The sequence below is a fragment of the Homarus americanus genome, unplaced genomic scaffold (genome assembly GCF_018991925.1).
Source record: "Homarus americanus isolate GMGI-L3 unplaced genomic scaffold, GMGI_Hamer_2.0 scaffold55640, whole genome shotgun sequence".
Classification (NCBI taxonomy): Eukaryota; Metazoa; Arthropoda; class Malacostraca; order Decapoda; family Nephropidae; genus Homarus; species Homarus americanus.
In genome coordinates this window covers 5,560,898-5,584,769 of record NW_024713650.1, presented here as the reverse complement: position 1 = coordinate 5,584,769, position 23,872 = coordinate 5,560,898, and the positions used below count along the sequence as shown (strand labels likewise).

At 41.7% G+C, this 23,872-nt stretch overlaps 1 protein-coding gene across 2 annotated transcripts in view; it reads right to left on the bottom strand.

The window, feature by feature from the left end:
• The window catches only part of LOC121874076 (gastrula zinc finger protein XlCGF57.1-like), a 77,497-nt gene that overhangs the window by 40,606 nt on the left and 13,019 nt on the right, over positions 1-23,872 (bottom strand). The window contains exon 4 of one of the 2 annotated variants that reach the window (XR_006090363.1): positions 13,257-13,301. The exons of the other annotated variant lie outside the window; for it this stretch is intronic. The gene's annotated coding sequence lies outside the window, so the exon portion shown is untranslated. Of the gene's footprint in view, positions 1-13,256; positions 13,302-23,872 lie in introns of those variants that run through there. 2 annotated transcript variants of the gene reach the window in all.

Below are 23,872 nucleotides of genomic sequence, written 5' to 3'. Positions count from 1 at the left end.
CCAATCTTTTGTCTGGGAACACAAGGGGGGAGGTAGCCAGCGAGCGTGGGAAGGGGGGGGGAGAACAGGGGGGGGGTGAGGTGACAGAGTGTCTGGTGTTTGTTTATTTATTTGAGATAAGATTTGACAGTTGGCACTGAGGCCAGTGTGTTTATATATCATTACTTAAGAGTGACTAAGCTCTTCTCATAATTTGCCACCCAAACGACGTGGGTGAATATAACTTACATTGGTGGGATTCTTGTAAGATAGTGATTTATTTGAATACCTGCATAAACAATCTATATTTGTAATAAACATAACAATTTAAATGCCGTAATCATTTAGTACATGTACAGTACATGTTTGTTCCATTGTTAACCTAGGGACCACTGTATTGCAGTGTACTTATACTGTACAATATTGACTAAATTCAGTAGATAACGTATACAACTTATGGTTGGTAAAACTTATCAATTAAGTGAGTGTCAAGTCTGTCAGTATAAGTGGCACGTGTGAGTGCTTGAGTCCCCCATCATAGGAGTCCGTTTTCTCTCGCTTCAATGCAGTGCACCAGAGACTTCGTTATTCCTTAGTAATGACACAGAATTTGAAATTGCAACCCCAATTGCAACTGTGGTTGCAATTGTTGAGGCAACTAGATTTGTCTGAATACAGAAAATGTGTTATTGTCAATTTGTAGGTGAAAGATTTTATGCTCAAAAGATGTAGGTTAACATTACAACTGGAGGCAAATGCTTACTAAAGCCTAAGAAAGAAGGAAGGATATTCCTTTAACACATAATATCTGGCCAGTATAGGAAGGATCATCGTGTCTCCATGAGGGGGTCGGAGAGTGGTGGTCCAGCAGGCGTCATGGAAGTGTTTTTTTTGGGGGGTACTGACGATATGAACAGACGTTGTTCGCTTGGGACGCTAATCGCTCATGAATATATATATATATATATATATATATATATATATATATATATATATATATATATATATATATATATATATATATATATATATATATATATATATATATATATATATATATATATATATATATATATATATATATATATATATATATGTATATAGACACCCCGCCTAACGGTTTCAATTTAACGCTGCTTATCATAATGTGCTCGCCAGAGCTGAACTTACTTTAACACGGATTTTTTTTCCACATATAATGCTGTGAGTAGTCCGGCTCGAGACGCTATTTTGAGATTTGCCCAATCTACCACCCTGCCTGACTGCCTGTTTTAGCTCATAAATTGGTAATAAATTACTCAAGGAAATTGAGCACTTTACATTGCTGAATTCTTATAATTTGGTGATCATTTTGAATATAAACATCATATATTTTGCATTAGACATACAAATTTTAGATAAAATTTTTTCTCAGAGTAACTATGTTATCTTTTGTGCAAAATATATGACATTGATATTCAAAATATTCCTGGTCTTACAAGGAATCCAGCAATGTCAATTATATTATCCTAACTTTAGTTTGAGGTATTATTTATTAAAATTTAGTGGTTATCCCACACATCTCCTTGGGACGGTTGGTGGGGGGTGGGGGTGAGGGAGGGACCGACCGACCATCTGTTACCCCGTGAAGAATTATTATTATTTTTTATTAACTGAAGATATTTGTTTTAGCTCATAAAATTCATACAAATTACCCGGTCTGAATATAATTTACATTGCTGGAATTCTTATAATTTGATGATCATTTTGAATATAAACATCATATATTTTGCATTAGAAATACAAATTTTAGATAAAATTTTTTCTCAAATTAACTATGTTATCTTTTGTGCAAAATATATCACATTTATATTCAAAATATTCCTGGTCTTACAAGGAATCCAGCAATGTCAATTATATTATCCTAACTTTAATCTGAGGTATTATTTAATACTAAATGTTAAAAACCCTGGAAGGGAGGATTGGTGGGGGAGGGTTGGGACTGACCGCGCGGTTGGAAGAGGGGGGGAGGCAAGGTGGGGTACTTTGATTGACAGATAGTGTTGTGAAGATTATTATTTTTTTATTAACTGAAGATATTTGTTTTAGCTCATAAAATTCATACAAATTACCCGGTCAGAATATAATTTACATTGCTGGAATTCTTATAATTTGGTGATCATTTTGAATATAAACATCATATATTTTGCATTAAACATACAAATTTTAGATAAAAATTTTTCTCGAGGTAACTATGTTATCTTTTGTGCAAAATATATGACATTTATATTCAACATATTCCTGGTCTTACAAGGAATCCAGCAATGTCAATTGTATTATCCTAACTTTAGTTTGAGGTATTATTTATTAAAATTTAGTGGTTTTCCCCCAAAAATTTCTCTGAGAGGGAAGAGCCGGCAGTGTAGTGTGAGAGGGGGAGGGAGTTGAGTCCATTATTTGAATGGACATTAACTTGGCGACTGTATTTCTCTATTTCTCTTCAGTATTAATTGTGTGCATGTACCATCATAAAATTAAGATGTTATTTTTACTACAACATAGGAATGTGCCTTCAAAAAGTGGAGTTTGGGGGTCGGGCCGGTTTCCATTGGAATTAATCCCATATGTTCTGTTGTTCACTTAACGCGGATTTCACTTAACGCGGGACCCTCTGGGTTCAATTGACCGCGTTAAGTGGGGTACAACTGTAGAAATGTAATATTTTTGCTGGAATGATGAACATATTACAGTGGAAAGTGAGATAAAATTATGACGAAAACAATGACTTTTGCTTTCTTTCGATTTCAAAATATTTTACGGTAATGGCTTTTCGAATGGTTTTCAGTTAAAAAACTGTTGTACTCGTACTGTATTACAATAATATTCTATCCTATCATTAGCCTTATAATCCCACAACTGAAAACCATTCGAAAAGCAATTACAGTAACATCTTTTGAACGAAAGAAAGCGAGTCATTGCTTTCGTCACTTTCCACTGTAAAACGTTCATCATTTCAGCAAAAATATTACATTTCCATGTTCTCAGAAATAAATGGTAGTTTTGTTGAAACGTAATGTACAGTATTAAATATTAAAATGCAAAAATAGCTAAAAAAAACAATTAATATACCAGTAATGTACTGGCTGGCATCTCGTCCCTGCTCCGCGTCCAAGGTCACCACTCCTCCCAACTTGCTCCCACCTCCGCCTCCTCCACCTCCTCACCGTCACTACTGCCGACAACAAACACAAATGTTTTGTGAATAACTGCACCTCCACATCCTATGTACAGTACTGAACTGTACTATGCTGTGCATTTTTACAAACAATAAACATGGCAAGAAAAGCTATTAAAAAAAAGGAGATAAAAATTTCACTTTACTGTACAGTACCTATCCTCGGTGACAGGACAGGGGTCATCGGGCTCATCGTCACTCAATTCCATAACGGGTGGTGAAGTGGGGGCGACAGTGGATTCAGCTGCTTCCTCACTGCCGCCAGTGATTGGTGTTAAATCTCTCCTTCGGTGATCAAAGAACATGGTGATGGGGAGTTGTCGTCTCTTTCATTCATTTCTTCCATGATGTTTTTGTATGGAGCGAAAACGTCATCCATCCCTCGCATGAATTTCAGGGCACGCACCATGGAGGGGTCCATACTATAGGCCAGGTTTTTCAGTGCCTCAATATTCCTGGTCATCTCCCCCAACTTCTCCAACGTTATTTCTTGGTGCTCTTTCTCTTCCTCATCCTCTTTCCCTTTCGCTTCCTCTTCCTTGCCTGAGTCTACTAACTCCTGTAGATCCTCCTCGGTCAGCTCAGTGTCGTGCTCTTCAATTAGCTCCCTAATCTCGTCCTCTGCCATGTCCTGGAAGCCTTCAGCAGCCACTTTCCTTGACAGTGCCAGGGTCTTTCTGAATATTTTCATTAAAATCCATCAAAGTCATTTTCCTTGTCATCGTCTTAAGCACCAAACAGCTCCTCCCAGTCTTCTCCTTGAACAGGGCTAGAGGGTACATGTTTTTCGAATCGTTTTCAATTAAAAAAAATGTTACAGCACATGTATATTTTACCTAAACTGTGCCTGGATGAATATATTCTCAGAAATAAATAGTAGTTTTGCTGAAACGTGATGTATTTCAATGTAAAATAGGATAAAATACATGACGAAAACAAGAGACTTTACCTAACCTTCCGATGTTCAAGATATGTTACTCGTCTTTTTAGTAGTTTTCGGTTAAAATACTCTTATATTAGTGATATTCTATTCATACTGTGCTTGATATAATACATTCACGGAAATGTAATATTTTTGCAACTACAATGCTGATGTCAACACAAGCATGGTTACAGCGAGACTGACTGAGTGAGGGAGAGCGATGCGTGTGTGTGTGTGAGGCTGCGGGAGCGGGTGGTGTCCTGTGTTCGGTGCCGCGCGCTGGTTGAATGGCGCGCGATTTGAATGTACTTCAATTACTTCAATGTACAGAATATTCCTCCGGTGGGGCAATCCGCGTATTTGCAAATCCGTGTATGCTAAACCCGCGTATGTTAAGGGCCGACTGTAAAGCTGTTTTTGCATTTTAATATTAAATGCTGTACATTACGTTTCAACAAAACTACCATTTATTTCTGAGAACATGGAAATGTAATATTTTTGCTGAAATGATGTACGTATTACAGTGGAAGTGGGATAAAATTGTGACGAAAGCAATGACTTTCTCTTTCTCTCGTTCAAAAGATGTTACCGTAATTGCTTTTCGAATGGTTTTCAGTTAAGGGATTATAAGGCTAATGATAGGATAGAATATTATTGTAATACAGTAGTACCCCGCTTAACGCGGTCAATAGAACCCACAGGGTACCGTGTTAAGTGAAAACCGCGCTAAGTGAACAACAGAACATATGGGATTAATTCCAATAGAAACTGGCCCGACCCCCAAACTCCACTTTTTGACGACACACAACTATGTTGTAGTAAAAATTTTTTCTTAACTTTATGATGGTATGAAAAAACAAGTAATATAGAAGAGGTTAGGTTAGTAAAACTAAAAATTATGTTGAACACTTACGTTAGTAGAAGAGATGGGTCGGCATAATGGGGATGGAGGCTGGCTCCGAGGCAGAGGGCAGGCTACTGGCCCTCAGGTGAGTCACCATTACTGTCACCCACACTTGTCAGGGCCTCCCTGACAAATCCCTCAAAGTCATCTTCACTGTCTCTACCTCTGTCACTATCACTGCAGACTTTGTGATTTTCATGTGCTCTTTGATCTTGGCTGCATCCTTCTTAATAGTACAAATCGTAGATTCGTTGACGTCACGTTGGCGCGCGAGATCAGCTTGCCGTGTTCCTTTCTCCGAATCTTGAATGAGCTGGTATTTCACTTCGTAGCTTAGGCCACGGCGTGTCTTCTTGGGCTTAGGGCGGTTGGGTCCAGGTAAGGAAAGGTCTCTCTCTGGTGGCGGTGGTGGTCTGGCGGAAGCCATTTCACAGAACAATGGATTCACGTATACACGGGGTGGCTTGGAGGGATGAAACTACCGCGGCTAGGTCAAGCGTCGTCTTTCCTCCCTCCCTTCCTCCCCGGGTGGACACGTCATAATACTTTAAGCAAATTACAGCTAGCAGCAGAGGGGGGTAGGGATGCATGGCCAATCACAGTCTGATATGTCATATGACGTCAGTGATAACGCAACAAAGACACACACTGCGCAACCTTACCGCATGGCTTGCCCAGGCGGAGGGAGAGGCGAGAGCAGGCAGGCAGGCGGGTGGCAGGTGGGGCGAATCTAAAAATAGCGTCTCGAGCCGGACACTCTGCGAGTATACAGTGGGGTATGCTATAACGAACGGATCCTACTACGAATATTCCTATAACGAACGGTTTTACCTATAAAATTGAGAATGCTATAACAAACGCAACTCCTACAACGAACGCGGATGAATACGGGACTATTTCGCCTGGCGCATGAATATTGTTGTACCGCGACCCACAACAAGAGCGTCAGGCGCCATCTTTGTCTCATTGTGTAGCCAGTGCACCACTGTTATTGTTGAAATTTCTTCTTTTGATGTGGAAATTCGCGTTATTTGTATAACTATTTTGTTATACAAGTATACAATTGTAACAATGAGTCGTCCAAAGGTAGAAAGCTAATAACCTTGAAACTAGAAAGAAATTGTAAAAAGCGTGAGAATGGAAGAAGCATTAAAACTTAGTATGAATATGGGATGGCTCGTCGATATATATGCGATTTTGAAGAATAAGAGGAGTTAAAAACTGTGCAAGTGGCTAAGAATCTTTAGACTTAGCAAAGCAAAGTGTAATGTGATTGAAGAGATGGAAAATTTACTCTTGTGTGGATAAAGGAGAAAAATGGCAGGTGGTAACATTAGTGAAGCTATAATTTGTAGAAGGCTAAACAATTGTTTGAGGACCAAAGCCAAGACTCCCAGTGGAAGTGATAGTGATGTGCCAGTGTTTAGGGGTACCTGCATGCTGAATAACACTAAGGTAAGATAAAGTACCGTATTTTTTACATTTTCCACAGAATTTTTCAGTGTTAAGTGGTTGTATTTGGGGGCCTGGAGCGGATTAATCCTATAGACAGATGCTATATGACGAGGTTCTGGAACCATTACGTTCGTTATAGCCTCCACTATGCGTGAAACAACCCGCGTTAAGTGAAATTCGCTCTGGCGAGGCACCACATATCGTGAAATCGCTAAAGTGAAACCGCGTTAAGCGGGTATTACTGTACAGATCGAGTACAACAGTTTCTTAACTGAAAACCATTGGCGATTACGGTAAAATCTTTTGAACAACGAAAGAAAGCGAAGTCATTGATTTTGTCATGATTTTATCCACTTTCCACTGTAATATGTGCGTCATTCCAGGAAAAATATTACATTTCCATATTTATTTCGAGAATATATTCATTCAGTCACAGTTAAGGTAAAATATACTTGTGATGAAATATTTTAATGAAAATCACGGTATAGTAGTTTTCTTTTGTTTCAAATTTAATTGACAAAGATTGATGTTTCAAATGTAACGAACAAAATTTATGTACAGTATCTATAAATACACTTTAATAAATGAATATTTTATGTTTTACATTGTCCTGTGCTACCATACCATGGATTTGGATACTTTGGGCTCTATGATGAGCATAGAAGATCTGCCTGGCAACTGTACCGACACTCACAGATGGTGGTGTGTTGGTGCATCGTTTCCATTGTTTACTGGTAGTTACTGGTAAATATTTTTCAACCTATGAAACTATTACCCTTTTAGAGTCGACCCTAAATTTTTTGCCAAATAATTTGGTCTTAAAACTCGAACACACAGGTATATATGGTAAATAAGGACATGGGGGCCAGGGTTTTTTTTGGGGGGCAGTAAAAATCGCTGATTTTAACATCCACGGGTATCTGTTCTGGCTTAGCGTATATTAAGAGCCGACTGTAATTACAAATAAGATCGTTAATAATACTGCACTTGGAGTGGTTGTGAGACTTACGTGGTGGTGGTTTTAGACAACAAAATTTCCTGAAGATACAAGAGAAATTATCACAACCAGACGAGGCGGAGTTTGTGTACATGATGGCGTCACATAGCGTTCATAATTAACCTAAAATATATGAATATAATTATTATTAAAATACATCTAATCGACAAGTCAATGTATATGTAATAATAATATAAATTATATATTATCACAATAAACTATTATACTGATATGTAATTACACTAAAATATATATTTACCTTTTTCATGACATTCATAATACACTTGAAATATTAATTCCTCTTGTAATAAATTATAGAGATCAAAACACAGAAATATCATTAATAACATAATATATCTTCAATAATCAGGCTTAAAAGAAAATTCCAAGCCATATTTCATCTATGTCTAGGTATTACAGTGTAGCGTGCCGTATGTAGCCAGTTGTGAATTATCTCTATGTTTGTCTATTTTCTCTTTGTAGGGCTCACATACAGTACATACGTACATGTAGGAGATCTCGCACTAAAGATGGAGGTTAGAAGGAAAGTCACAATGTCGTTTTCTGTCTCTAATATATATATATATATATATATATATATATACAGTGTATATATATATATTTCATGAAGATCCACAATGAAAACGTGGACAAGATAAATCTTGATAAAATCACAAGGTAAAAGGGAAACAACGGAGCACCTTAGCTTTCGTCTTAATTCAAGTCATCTTCAGAGGTGCTCCGTTGTTTCCCTTTTCCAGTGTGATTCTATCAAGATATATATATATATATATACATATATATATATATATATATATATATATATATATATATATATATATATATATATATATATATATATATTTTGTATGCACATGCAGTGCTAGGGAGTTGCTGTGTTGAGGTTTTTGAGAGGTCTTTGGGTGAGAGCTTGTTGAAAAGCATTTGAGAGGTCTTGTTGGGTGAGCTTGTTGAGAGGTCTTGTTGGGTGAGGGAAGAGCTTGTTGAGAGGTCTTGTTGGGTGAGGAGGGCTTGTTGAGAGGTCTTGTTGGGTGGGAGCCTGTTGTTGAGAGGGTCTTGTTGGGTGAGGAGCCTGTTGAAGGTCTTGTTGGGTGAGGGAGCCTGTTGAAGGGGTCTTGTTGGGTGAGCCTGTTGAGAGAGTCTTGTTGGGTGAGGAGCTTGTTGAGAGGGTCTTGTTGGGTGAGGAGCTTGTTGGGGGTCTTGTTGGTGTTAGAGGAGCCTGTTGTGAGGTCTTGTTGGGTGAGGAGCTTGTTAGAGAGGTCTTGTTGGGTGAGGAGCTTGTTGAGAGGTCTTGTTGGGTGAGCCTGTTGTGAGGGTCTTGTTGGGTGAGGAGCTTGTTGAGGTCTTGTTGGGTGAGGAGCTTGTTGAGAGGTCTTGTTGGGTGAGAGCCTGTTGTGAGGTCTTGTTGGGTGAGGCTTGTTGACAGGTCTTGTTGGGTGAGGAACCTGTTAGGGGGTCTTGTTGGGTGAGGCTTGTTGACCAGGTCTTGTTGGGTGGGGAGCTTGTTGACAGGTCTTGTTGGGTGAGGAACCTGTTGGGGAGAGGTCTTGTTGGGTGAGGAACCTGTTGTGAGGTCTTGTTGGGTGAGGGCTTGTTGAGAGGTCTTGTTGGGTGAGGAGCTTGTTGACAGGTCTTGTTGGGTGAGGAACCTGTTGAGGGTCTTGTTGGGTGAGGAACCTGTTGTGAGGTCTTGTTGGGTGAGGAGCTTGTTGAGAGGTCTTTTTGGGTGAGGAGCCTGTTGGGGTCTTGTTGGGTGAGGGAGCCTGTTGTGAGGTCTTGTTGGGTGAGGAGCTTGTTGAGAGGGTCTTGTTGGGTGAGGAGCCTGTTGAGGAGAGTCTTGCTGGGTGAGGGCTTGTTGAGAGGGTCTTGTTGGGTGAGGGAGCTTGTTGAGAGGTCTTGTTGGGTGGGAGCTTGTTGAGAAGGTCTTGTTGGGTGGGAGCTTGTTGAGAGGAGGTCTTGTTGGGTGAGGGAAAGTGTTGAGAGAGGGTCTTGTTGGGTGAGGAGCTTGTTGAGAGGTCTTGTTGTTGGGTGAGGAGCTTGTTGAGGTCTTGTTGGGTGAGGAGCTTGTTGAGAGAGGTCTTGTTGGGTGAGGAGCTTGTTGAGAGAGGGTCTTGTTGGGTGGGAGCTTGTTGAGAGGTCTTGTTGGGTGAGGAGCTTGTTGAGAGGTCTTGTTGGGTGAGGAGCTTGTTGAGAGGTCTTGTTGGGTGAGGAGCTTGTTGGGTGAGGCTGTTGAGAGGTCTTGTTGGGTGAGGAGCCTGTTGAGGAAGGTCTTGTTGGGTGAGAGCCTGTTGAGAAAGGAGTCTTGTTGGGTGAGGAGCTTGTTGGGAGGAGTTGTTGGTGAGGAGCTTGTTGGGAGGTCTTGTTTGGGTGAGACCTGTTGTGAGGGTCTTGTTGGGTGAGGAGCTTGTTGAGGTCTTGTTGGGTGAGGGCTTGTTGGGGAGGTCTTGTTGGGTGGGAGCTTGTTGAGAGGTCTTGTTGGGTGAGGAGCCTGTTTATTGAGGTCTTTGATTTGGGTGGGGGGAGCTTGTTGGGGGAACAGTGGGTGTGAGGCTTTATTTGGGTGAGGAGCTTGTTGAGAGGTCTTGTTGGGTGAGAGCCTACTTGAGAGGTCTTGTTGGGTGAGGAGCCTGTTGTGAGTCTTGTTGGGTGGGGAGCTTGTTGAGAGGGTCTTGTTGGGTGAGGGAGCTTTGTTGGGGTGAGGAGCTTGTTGAGAGGTCTTGTTGGGTGAGGAGCCTGTTGGGGAGGTCTTGTTGGGTGAGAACTTGTTAGAGGTCTTGTTAGATTGAGGGAGCTTGTTGAGAGTCTTGTTGGGTGAGGAGCTTGTTGAGGAGGTCTTGTTGGGTGAGGGCTTGTTGTTGGGTGAGGAGCTTGTTGAGGTCTTGTTGGGTGGGGAGCCTGTTGTTGAGGAGAGTCTTGTTGGGTGAGGCCTGTTGAGATCTTGTTGGGTGAGGGAGCTTGTTGGGAAGATCTTGTTGGGTGGGGAGCTTGTTAGAGGGTCTTGTTGTTGGGTGGGGAGCTTGTTGAGAGGGTCTTGTTGGGTGAGGAGCTTGTTGGGGAGGTCTTGTTTGGGTGAGGAGCCTGTTGGGGAATCTTGTTGGGTGGGAGTCTGTTGAGAGGTCTTGCTTCGTTGGAGCTTGTTGGGGAGGTGCTTGTTGGTGAGGAGCTTGTTGAGAGGATCTTGTTGGGTGGAGCTTGTTGAGAGGTCTTGTTGGGTGAGAACCTCTAAGGAGGTCTTGTTGGGTGAGGGAGCTTGTTGGGGGAAGATCTTGTTGGGTGAGGGAGCTTGTTGAGAGGTCTGCTTGTTGGGTGGGGAGACTGACTGTGAGGTCTTGTTGGGTGGGGTGCCTGTTGTGAGGTCTTGTTGGGTGAGGAGCTTGTTGGGGAGGTCTTGTTGGGTGAGGAGCCTGTTGAGAGGTCTTGTTGGGTGAGGCCTGTTAGAGGTCTTGTTGGGTGGGGGGAGACTGTTGAGAGGTCTTGTTGGGTGAGGAGCCTGTTGGGGAGGTCTTGTTTAGATTGAAAACATTTGAGAGATGCTTGTTGGGTGAGGGCTTGTTGAGGAGGAGGTCTTGTTGGGTGAGGAGCCTGTTGAGGTCTTGTTGGTGAGAACTCTAGGTCTTGTTGGGTGAGGCTTGTTGGGAGGTCTTGTTGGGTGGGGGAGCTTGTTGGGTGAGGAGCTTGTTGAGAGGTCTTGTTGGGTAGGAGCCTGTTGAGAAGTCTTGTTGGGTGAGGGAGCCTGTGTTGAGAGTCTTGTTTAGGTGAGGAGCCTGTTGAGAGGTCTTGTTGGGTGAGGAGCTTGTTGAGAGGAATCTTCTGTTAGTTGAGGGAGCTTGTTGAGAGGGTCTTGTTGGGTGGGGAGCCTGTTGGGGGTCTTGTTAGGGTGAGGAGCCTGTTGAGAGGTCTTGTTGGGGTGAAACTTGTTGAGGTCTTGTTGGGTGAGGAGCTTGTTGAGAGGTCTTGGTGGGTGAGGAGCCTGTTGTGAGATCTTGTTGGGTGAGGAGCTTGTTGGGGAGGGTCTTGTTGGGTGGGGAGCTTGTTGGGGAGGTCTTTGTTGGGTGAGGAGCTTGTTGAGAGGTCTTGTTGGGTGAGGGAGCCTGTTGTGAGGTCTTGTTGGGTGAGGAGCCTGTTATGCAAGGTCTTGTTGGGTGGGAGCTTGTTGAGAGGTCTTGTTGGGTGAGGAGAAAACATTGGGGGTCTTGTTAGATTGAGGAGCTTGTTGAGAGGTCTTGTTGGGTGAGGGAGACTGTTGGGGAGATCTTGTTGGGTGAGGAGCCTGTTGAGAAAGAATCTTGTTGGGTGGGGAGCTTGTTGAGGAGGTCTTGTTGGGTGAGGAGCTTGTTGAGAGGTCTTGTTGGTGGGAGCTTGTTGGGGAGGTCTTGTTAGATTGAGGAGCCTGTTGTGAGGTCTTGTTGGGTGAGGGAGCTTGTTGGAGGTCTTGTTGGGTGAGGAGCTTGTTGAGAGGTCTTGTTTGGTGAGGAGCTTGTTGGGAGGTCTTGTTGGGTGGGAGCTTGTTGAGAGGTCTTGTTGGGTGGGGAGCTTGTTGAGAGGTCTTGTTGGGTGAGGCCTGTTGGAGAGGGTCTTGTTGGGTGAGGGAGCTTGTTGGGGAGGTCTTGTTGGGTGAGGAGCTTGTTGAGAGGTCTTGTTGGGTGGGGGCCTGTTGGGGAAGGTCTTTTTGGGTGAGGAGCCTGTTGTGAGGTCTTGGTGGGTGGGGCTTGAGAGGTCTTGTTGGGTGAGGAGCCTGTTGAGGTCTTGTTGGGTGAGGGAACCTGTTGAGAGGTCTTGATGGGTGAGGAGTCTGTTGAGAGGTCTTGTTGGTTTGAGGCGTTGAGTAGAATGATCATCGCGGCTTTTTTTTTTTTAGATTTGTGGAAATATTACCTACGCGGACCTTAAGCTAAAATGCTTGACCACCCACTGCTAGGATAAAACACCAGCATCCTTTCAGTTAACTGTACATCTCCACCACTAGCATGGGGGTGAATGCTCGGTAAGAAACTGTAGAATTTCTTGAGAGTGGTTGGTGGTAAGCATTTTGGCAACCTTCTCTGCTGTGATAGGGGGTTGTATGTTTCTCGTAGCTAATTGTGCTCCAGGGCACTCTAAGTGGGAGTGCTGCATTGAGTTTTCGGCTCCGCTGTCGCAGGTCTTTCACATGCGCTGCTCTGCTGGTACTTGTACAATGATTTCCCAAATGCATGGGTATTACAGTCTTAGTCGGTGGAAGTTGACTTCTTCTCTTCTTGTTATATCCTTCATGAGTGGTGGTCTCTCATAATTCGTGACCAGATAGTACTATGGGGCACGAGATGTTGGTTCACAGTCAGGATGGGATGGAGAAAGGAAACTCACAATGTGCTCTTTGTATACATATTGTATTGGATGTACGATGCAGCTTGGTGCTGGGAAGGCAGCAAGGTTACAAGCATTGAGTAGAGAGAGCTGGTTGGTGAGGGCGCTCAGAGGAGGACCAGCTTTTGGGTCGCCATGCTCGCCGGAGGGAGCGAGGGCCGCCAGGCAGGAGGTGGAGGAGGTGTTGCTTGCTCGTTGGTGTAGGTAGAAAGAGAGAGGTAGGTCACCACGAGGTCAGGTCTTATATAGCGGAGGTAGGCGTGGCTTAATAGTTGACCTCCGTCATGTTGACATAGACAACGAGGCATACACTGTGGAATTCGCGGGGTCGGCTACTCAGCGACAAGCGTTTGTAGGGGAGGAATCCACTACAGTACCACCTGGCCGATCGTGATACTGGTGTTAATCTTCTATGTTTGTCTATTTTCCACTGGGCACTTCGTGTTATTGTGGTCTTCTTTACCTAATAATAATAATAATAATAATAACTAACGGTTTATTGAAAGAGCATAGCAGCCAGAAGGCTGAAAATATACAGTTACATAATTGGGGAAAGGGTTTCAATTTACAAACAATATACAATTAACATAAGAGATACAAATAAGATATATATTAGCTAGTTGGGGAAAAGCTCAAACTACAGGGCATTTCAACATAGTGAGTGCAAAAAAGTAGGATTTACTGGGAGTGAATACACTGGTTTCTTTTAAGTTATTGATAATTTTTACAGTGGTTGGGACTGGGCTGTTCTTATAGCGATCAGATCATGCTCGTATGGGCTGGATGCGGTTGCGGTGTCGAACAGCAATTCTCGGGCCAGGGATCTCAGGTGGTAGTAGGAGCTGGTGTCGAGGATGGTGCAGAAACTTCTCACCAAATTTGCAGATGAGGTCGTGGTGATGGTCATTGAGAGTCGAAAGGGTCAGTGTGTTGAGCGCTTCTTGATATGTGGAGTAGGAAGGGGAGAGAATAATCTCGCATGCCTTCTTTTGCACTTTTTCTAGGTGTTTACGTTGTGTGGCATTTAGGGAGGACGACCAGGTAGAGGAGGCATAGGTGAACTTGGGAAGTATGAATGTTGAGTAAACACTGAGGAGCTCGGGTGCAGGAACTCTGAGGGACTTGAGTAGGCGGAAGAGGTGGAGACGGAAACTGGAGGATTTGATAACTTCACTGACGTGTGGTTTCCAATTTAGTTTGTTATCTATGGTGATGCCGAGGAGCTTAGTGGAATCTACAACCTGGAGTGTGTTGGGACCTAAAGTAATGGAAGGGGGTGGGACAACGTCGGAGGAGAGGTTGATGTGCATAAGCATGGTCTTGGTTTGGTTGATGATGACGTGGTTGTTGGTGGCCCAGTTTTGGAGACTGTTCAAAAAATCCTGAAGGGCGGTATAGTCGGGAGCAGAATTGTTGATGCTGATCCCAATGGTGGAGTTGTAACGACCACGGTCAGACAAGTCAGTTAGCGCCAAAATCAGACGATTCATATTACGCTCAATAGCGCACAAAACATGTAACTCTGCTTTTGTTTGAGTCCTCCATCTGAGGAGTCCGTTTTCTCATCACTTCAAGACGCCTCAGTCCTCCGTTATCCCATTTTCTCTGACTTACTGAAACCAACCTCTCTATAAAATGAATTTGAGTGAGAGAGAGAGCACCCTTGTTTTGAGTCAACTTAGATATGTCTGTTTACAGTTGAAACATTCAAGATCTATTGTGAGTGGTGTTGAAAGCTTCAACTGTCCTTCTTGTTAGTAAAACGTGTCAAGTGAGTGAGTGTCGAGTTTGCCAGCTAGAGTGGCATATTTTATGTCGTCCTTGGGGATATCCATGAGTTTCTGATCGCTACTGAAGTTATATCATTTTGCCGCCCAAACATCCGAGAATCTGAGGTTTGTAGTTTAGTTAGTGTCAGTTATCTATTTAAGAAAGTCATTAATCTCCTGAACAGTTCCTGTCAAACTCGAAATTCTCCAAGACTTAACGGCTGTTTCGGCCTGGGCTGTGGTTTGCGGTCAGGCGAGGAGAGTTGCTAATGCATATATAACTCCATTTCACCTCTTTCCTGACAAACTAAATCTCTGATTAGATCACAAATATAGATGTAGAAAATTAGCCTGATCTGTGACACTGACATTCACAGCTGGGTGTCCAGCGACCACTTTGAATAGGTCTATTGTTAGTAAAATTAGTCTTTCTAGTGGGGATATGCCATCAGGCCCGTATATATGCTGGCGCTCGAGGAAAAATCACTCCCGCTGTGATTTCTCCTCCACGTCTCCAGGTATGTTAACGTGTGTTCCACGCCGCCATATTAATATAGTTAACTTAGTCGATTTTTGTGAATATCAGTGTTCATGTTTTAACAGTATTTTCTGTGTCAATTGAGTCGAGTAACGTAGAGATCTAACTATCGTCTGGACCGTTGCCAGACGTATGTTTGTATAATGAAGTTAAATATTCACTCCCTCTGTGATTTCTCCTCCACGTCTCCAGACACTGTTGGTGTGTGTTGGCAAGACTAGTGAGGTTCGGGAGCCACCTATGGGCGAGATGGCTCTCGAAGGATGTCTTTAAGGTGGCGAGATTAGAATCCCCGGGCGAGATTCCTTGGCAGACGCCACGGCCTACCGCCGTGAGCCAACCCTTCCCGGGCCAGGCGCTCCGAGCTAGCGAGCAAGCCTGTCAACAACTTTGGCCCACTGACTCAGTCTTGAGCGTGGTCCATCTACTGTTCTTGGTTATACGTATGGAGCCGTGTTAATATCCATGCTTGGGGATGTCTAGCAGAAATATAGTCATCCCAGGTTAAGTACTGAACCACTGGATGAGAGTCAAAGTGCCATGTTGTTCCTTGCAAACTAACAGGAGGTATGGTATGTTGCTATAATTGTGGAGTTTGTCCAGGGTGTTATGTATTTATCGGAAGTAACTTTGAAATAATGACCTGAGTGTATAATGTTATCACCAAAAATTGAAGCAGTAATATGTTTCTCATAAAAGTACGACTTGAGGGTCCAGTGTTATTTGACCGTGTGTAGTAATGCCTGAATCTTACTTGTCAGAGGAATAATACAACCGTTGTCCTGAGATAATGAGTATTGAAATCGTTAAATGATATGCCAAGTACAGTACTTGGAGTTGTTTAATGAGTTAATAAGTACCTGAAGTGTTTGATGAATTAATAAGTAATTGCAGTTCTGTTTTGTCAACAGTACAGTAAGACCTAAGGGTCCAGTTTTGTGTGAGTAAATTTAAGATACATCTTATTCACTCACGGTGTTAATAAATATTGAATTAGTAAACTACGAGTATCACCTCCCTACTCCTTCTAAACATTGGTTCCAAGAAAATATTACTTACTCACATGCCTATACATCTACCACACTACCCCAAAACTTTCCATGAGTTATGTTATGTCCTAAAAAGCTGGGTGGTGGCAGTTACCCTTGTAAGTATAATAAGTGTTGAACTAAGAATAACATGGTTCCCCAGACTAACCCATGTATGAGAATATAAGTAAAACAAGAGTAAATACTTCAGAAAGGTAAGGACATATATATTTAGAAAATATAATATACAGTATATGAAAAGAAATGAAAGACTTGGAAAGTATAAGAAAAGACAGATAAGACATATATGTAAATTGTGGAACTAAAAAGACAGCCTAGAAATTATTAAATAAATACACTATGAAAGTTTAATCTAAAGACCATACCTAACTTAGGAAAGAAGTACTTATACAAGAATATAAGCAAAAGTATAAAATACATTTATAAATAAAGAGTTGAAGAATAATAACCGAAAAGAATATCTGGATCTTAAAATATGAAGTAAAGAAAAATGTCCCATTATAAATAATGACAGCTTAAGTAGAATATAAAGAGAAAGGAATTTGGGCCACTACAAATGATGGCAGATTAGGTGGGATATAAAATGAGAAGAACTCGGCCCGTTACAGAGTCGTCTACATATTTCAAGCGAGCAGGGGTTTCTCTTAGGGCATCATTGATAAGCATAAGGAAGCATAGTGGTCCCATCTTGGTGTCATGAAGGTCGCCACAGGTGAGTGACTGAAAGGTGGAGACAGCCCCTCGGAAGCATACAGCTTAGCGTCGGTCATTGAGGTCAATAGCTTTGATGATGATTAAATTGTGGTCGACTATGTCAAATGCTTTTGTGAAGTCAATGAAGGTGACACCTACAGACTTTTTTCATTTCTCGAGATGGCGGTATATGTAGTCGAGAAAGCTGACAAGACAGTGAGTGGTGGAGGAAGTTTTCATATTCCCAAATTGCTGAGGGTCTACGACTCCTGCAATATCAGCATAAGCCCAGTCGAACAAAAAACTTTCACAGATTAGGCTGGGCATTGGGGTGATTGCAATAGGTCGTAGCTGATTTAAGGATTGTGGGCTGGTTGACTTGGGCACTGGTGATACATAAGAAGTCTTCCAGTCAGCTGGGCATCTGGCTTGACTGAGAGAAGCATTGATGATGGAGCACAGAGGTTTAGCAAGCTCCGGGGAGAACTCCTTGAGGAGTTTCGTTGGTAAGTCAATGGGAGTGGTGGAGCGTTTTAACTTTAGTTTGTCCAGACGTTTTGCTACTTGAAATTCTTCTACTAAGTCAGTACGAAAGGGGGCTGGTAGGTAAGCAGGGAGAATGGTTGTGTCAAGCCGGGGGAGCGTCTAGCATATACAGTAGTAGCATCAACATTAGTGAGATGGTTAAAGAAGGGGAGGAGGTGTGTCTTATTGTTTAGTCCACAGAGTTCTTTAAGCTTGACTGATGTTGGTCTGCTTCAGGTGTTGCAATTTGGTTGGGTAGTGGGACTTCTTTGCAGTGCGAATTTCGCAGATGACTCAGTTGCAAAGGGACCTGTAGCGGTTGTGGTCATTGAGATAAAATGCTCTCTCTCTCTCTCTCTCTGTTGCATAAATCTTTTGATCCGAGGTGTGATCCAGGGCAAATCAGCTGGGTGAGATCTGATGGACTTCTCGGGGAAAAAGTGGTGGTGAGCTTCCATGCTGGGCGGGATGTTCATCTCAATTTTTCGCTGTCATAATGCAGCCTTGGCAGCAGCATCAGCTCGTTCATTCCCTGGGATTCCGATATGACTGGGCACCCAGTTAATGATAACTTGCCGATCTTGTGGTTTTAACCCCTGCAGTATGCCAACAACGGATGTTATGAGATGAATGTTGTCTCTAGGCTCTATGCATTGTAGTGCTTCAATAGCACATCGTGAGTCAGTGTGTATTACAACGCCTTGTTGACTGTTTATGGAAGCGTGTCTTAGGGCTCCAAGTATGATAGCCAGCTCATCTTGCAAAGTAGAGCATCCATCTGAGGTTCTCCAAAGGGTCATGTTACCTCCTTCTATGGTGAAGGCTGCTCCTGCCTTCGTACTGGTGGGCTCTACGGAACCGTCTGTGTAATACACTGTACTATTGTGTGGTGTTAGAGCTTCAGGTTTCTCTCTGCTACCTGTCGGAGCTCATGTGGGTTACAGTCAGCCTTTCTTGTCCCAGTTTGTAGAATGTTGAAGACTGCTGGTGAGGACTCCCACGATGCTGGGGTGCTGTAGTCTGGACTTACTGTATCAGGTCCTTTGCTGAGGATTGTGTCTTTCAATTTCAGTCGATTTACAGCATCAGCTGCGCACAAAAGCCATGTTTTCTTGTTAAAGACATCTCTGTTAAGGTTCAGTGCTCGTAAGAGTCCATTCTTGATGTCACTTTCCCGAGCCCTGGTAATCAGTTTTGTTGCAAAGCACGCTGTTAAGCGTTCCGCTCTGGTTTGGAGAGATGTGAGACCTGTCTCCAAGTGTAAGTTTTCAATTTTTGTCCACAAAGGTGTCTTGACAATGACTCTCATAGCATTATTCTGGGCAACCTCCAATTTCGCCCACTGCCACTCAGACAGTGTGTTAAGAGCCGGTGTCGCATAGTCTGTTAATCATCGAATGACGTGTATATATAGCGTTCCTAGGACTACATGTCCTGCACCCACCTTGGGTCCTGTCATGGCTATCATCATGTTGAATCTCTTGCCTATTCGGTCTCTTAGATAGTTTATCTCAGTGTCAAATTTGAGGCCTTTGTCAAACCAGATGCGCAGGTATTTGTATACATTGACCCATTGTAGGGCAATACCTTGTATTTGCAGTTGTGTCACCGGCTCATTGTGTCCAATCCTCATGGCTTTCGATTTTGGGATTGATATCTTGAACCCGAGACTCATACATTCTTTACTGATGAGGTCTAGTGCTCTTTGGACTTTGATGATTTGGTTTCTGCCTTTTACTAACCAGTGCTAAGTCATCAGCATAGCATAGCAGTTTGGTACCCTCTTGAAAGGGGAGCCGACACAAGTTTTCCATGAGGATGTTGAAGAGAGTTGGACTAAGAACTCCTCCTTGTGGTGTGCTATTTTCCAGTCTTTGGTGATCTGAGACTTGTCCTTGACAGGTAACTCTTGCTGTTCTGTTTTGGAGATAGTCAGCAATCCAAGCAAGTTAGCATCCCTTGACACCTTTCTGGGCCAGAGTGGTTACAATGGCCTGTGAATTTGTCAGCTCAAATGCTTTCTCGAGATTAAGGAATACTACGATTGCCTTATTTTGACCAATCGATCCCAGGAGAGTGGCCAAACTGTGTGCAGTGCTGAGACCTTTGGTGAATCCAAAGATATTGTGGTGAAGTGGTCCAGTTTTCCAGAAGAGTCGTGTAAGGACCGTCTATTCAGCGGTTTTGCCAATGTATTCTGTTAGTGGTATTGGTCTGAAATTCTTGGGATCATTGGGTGTGCGAATAGGAACAACACACATAACAGTAAGAAAATGCCCACGTGGTCACCCACGCAAGTTGACACACCCTACAGTGACAGTAAGATCTGACCCAGGAGAGGTCACGGACGAGGTACCAGAGTAAACCCGGCGTTATGACCGTGTTACTCAAGAAACTTGACCTGGGCAAACACAGCTGTCCAGACCTGACCCAAGGAGAGTCCACAGTCTCATTGACACAGAATTCTCACTGCCACGCGATTAGCTTAACCCAGCGACATGCCCGTGTTACTCAAGAAGCTACCCTCTAGCCAGTACACCTGTCCCCTGACCAGACACACCCAGATTAGTGACCACATCTTCCGGCTCGTGACCACCAATAAATAAGCCCTGCAGCTCCTTTCTTGGACATTAGCATTGGGATTATTATTGTAACAGGGAGGGGACTGACAGCTCCTTCCCAGAAGGAGACTTTCCTCCTCCGCTAGCAGAGTCTCCCACAGGAGACAGAGTCCAACAGCACCTGCATTCATCCCCCAGCCGCTGGGCCTCTCTCAGGTCACACGAGTCATTATATCAGAGCGATCCTTAGGGTGAGTTACAGTGGGAAGTGTATCCATTTCATGTTTGTGTCCGAGAGTTAGTGTCTAGTAACGTCAATATATTAATGTGTCCATGCCATTGAGTTAACTAAAAAATAGCTGTACTTAGAAGTGGTGTTTAGAAGTTTCCACTAGGAATATAATACCAATTTAAAAAACTAATCGGCCACGCTACCAAACTCTCCTTACCTTAGTCCCCTATTACTAATAATTCTTACTTTACTTGTACTTTTAGTTCACCCTCATTACACTGGTGGCAGCGTACTTAATGTAAACCCACGCCCTCCCTGGCACGTCTCTCCCTACATTTAATTCAGTCCGAGTATTGTTTAACGGTGTGCGCTAAGGAACCCGGAGTAGTACAGCGTGGAAAGTGTCCTAGTGTGTGTCATCTTAACAGCTCAAGTAAATGTTTCTCATCGTGGTATGTGTAAATTGTTACTAGCATAACTCCCCAGAATATGTTCAGTGCTTTATATAATTTTCTCAGTGTCCCAAGTGTATTTTAATTACTGGTCAGAGTTAAAGGTACCCATTATATATATATATATATTTATATATGCAAGTAAATCACAGTAGGTGCACGTGATCTAGGTATATGCTGATAACCACAAGGAAAAAGAAAACACGAAGTTCCCAAGCGCTTTCGTGTAATTCACATCTTCAGGGGTGAGTACAAACTAAGGAGAAGTACAGAACACGTTATATATATATATATATACAGAGGAGGGTGAGATCAAGTCCACAGTGGTCAGGTATTAGGTAATGACCCTTCTAATCTTCACAAAAGCACCACAGCGGTCGGTAGTCAGGTCAGAGGGTAAGCTGACCCAACCTTCTCACTTGGTTACAAATCTTCTTAATTACGAAATTGTCCAGTTTGTACATGCCATTACTCAAATTCATGTTGAATGCTTCGGTATGTTTAATGAGACTAGATTCTATGATGTTCCTACTATCAATTGAATTACATGGTAATATTGAGGAGGCATTATCCCAGTCAATGCAATGCTTATTATCCCTCAAATGAACAAACAGAGCATTGGATTCCTGGCCTGTCCTCACACTATATTCATGTTGTTTAAGTCTAGTTACAAGATCTCTACCTACTGACCTAAGTAAAACATAATACATTCCTAGTAGGGAACTTTATAAATGTAACCAAATGTGTGTGTATACAGTCGGCCCTTAGCATACGCGGGGGTTACGTAACAGATATACCCGTGGATGTTAAAAATCCGCATATGTGCTGCCCCCCCCCCTTCCAAAAAAAAAAAAAAAACCTGGTCCCCCATGTCCTTATTTACCATATATACCTGTGTGTAGTTCAAGTTTTTAAGACCAAATTATTTGGCAAAAAATTGGGGGTCGACCTCTAAACGGGTAATAGTTTCGTTAGGTGGAAAAATATTTACCAGTAACTACCAGTAAACAATGGAAACGACGCACCAACGCACCACCAGCTGTGAGTGTCAGTACAGTTGCTAGGGCAGATCTCTTGCGTCATCATAGCAAGCCCAAAGTAGCCAAATGCATGGTATGGTATGCACAGGACGATGTAAAACATAAAGTATTCATTTATTAAAGTTTATTTATAGATACTGTACATAAATTTTTGTTCATTACATTTGAAACCTCAATCTTTGTTAATTAAATTTGAAACAAAAGAAAACTACGATACCGTATTTCCAAATACCTGGTATTTTCATTAAAATATAACATCACAAGTATATTTTACCTTAACTGTGACTGATGAATATAGGTATCCTCAGAAATAAATATGGAAATATAATATTTTTGCTGGAATGCCGTACATATTACAGTGGAAAGACGAAAACAATGACTTTCGCTTTCTTTCGTTATTCAAAAGATTTTACCGTAATCGCTTTTCGAATGGTTTTCAGTTAAAAAAACTGTTGCATCACAAGTGAATTAGGATAGAATATTATTGTAATACAACAGTTTTTAACTGAAAACCATTTGAAAAGCGATTACGGTAACATCATTTGAACGAAAGAAAGCGAGTCATTGCTTTCGTCACTTTCCACTGTAATATGTACGTCATTTCAGCAAAATATTACATTTCCATATTCTCAGAAATAAATAGAAGTTTTGCTGAAACGTAATGCATTTCAATGTATATTAGGATAAACTACATGAAAACAAAAGACTTTACCTAGCCTTCCGATGTTCAAGATATGTTACTCGTTTTTTTAGTAGTTTTCAGTTAAAATACTCTTATATTAGTGATATTCTATTCATACTGTGCTTGATATAATACATTCACGGAAATGTAATATTTTTGCAACTACAATGCTGATGTCAACACAAGCGTGGTTACAGCGAGACTGACTGAGTGAGGGAGGGCTATGCGTGTGTGTGTGTGAGATTGAGGGAGCGGGCGGTGTCCCGTGTTCGGTACCCTGCGCGAGTTGAATGGCGCGCGATTTGAATGTACTTCAATGCACAGAATATTCCTCCGGCGGGGAAATCCGCGTATTTGCAAATCCGTGTATTATAAACCCGCGTATGTTAAGGGCCGAATGTATGTATGTATGTATGTATGTATGTATGTATGTATGTATGTATATATATATATATATATATATATATATATATATATATATATATATATATATATATATATATATATATATATATATATATATATATATATATATATATATATGAAGATAAACTACGGAAAGAAAACACGGAGTTCCCAAGCGCTTTCGTAATCTACATCTTGGGAACTTCGTTTTCTTTCTTTCCTTGTGGTTATCATATATATATATATATATATATATATATATATATATATATATATATATATATATATATATATATATATATATATATATATATATATATATATATATATATATATATATATATATATATATATATATATATATATATATATATATATATATATATATATATATATATATATATATATATATATATATATATATATATATATATATATATATATATATATATATATATCCGTTCTAGAAGTTGCTCGTTAACCGAAACCATTGTTTCAATGGGTTTTTGGCTAATTGGTTCTCGCTCACCGAAAATGACCTAAATTCAACAAAAAAGGTAGAAAAGTACACTTACTTTGAGGTGTTTATGTAGAAGGCTCCTGGATGATGATGGGAATTAGAATGGGGGTGGAGAAGGGAGAAGAGAAGGCATTGGGGTGGAAGAGAAGTCACCCCATGGTGCCATTTCACCCATAAAATTTTAGTTCTCTTGGTGTAATTCAATATTATTTTCTTTAAATCAACACTGCACTGCATTATATATTGTCAGTATGTAAAATAAATTTCAAAATGACCAATAATTTGCTTGTAAACACAGAAAAAAAGTGTTTAGTTGAAGAGTCTCAAGCAAGATGTTACCTCCACTGAGAAGACACAAAGACTGACGCCTGTATGCTGTGTTGGCAGGCTGGATGGCGTGCCACAAACTAGTGACCCAACCTTCAATTATGTAAAATAATTGTTAAAATAACTAAAAAATTTAATATTAAACTTTTAAAATTATTGAATAGTATAAACTTCTTGATATTTACTAAAAGGGTAAGGAATTTAAGCCCTAGAACCGATTACTGTATTGGCGGACTAATAC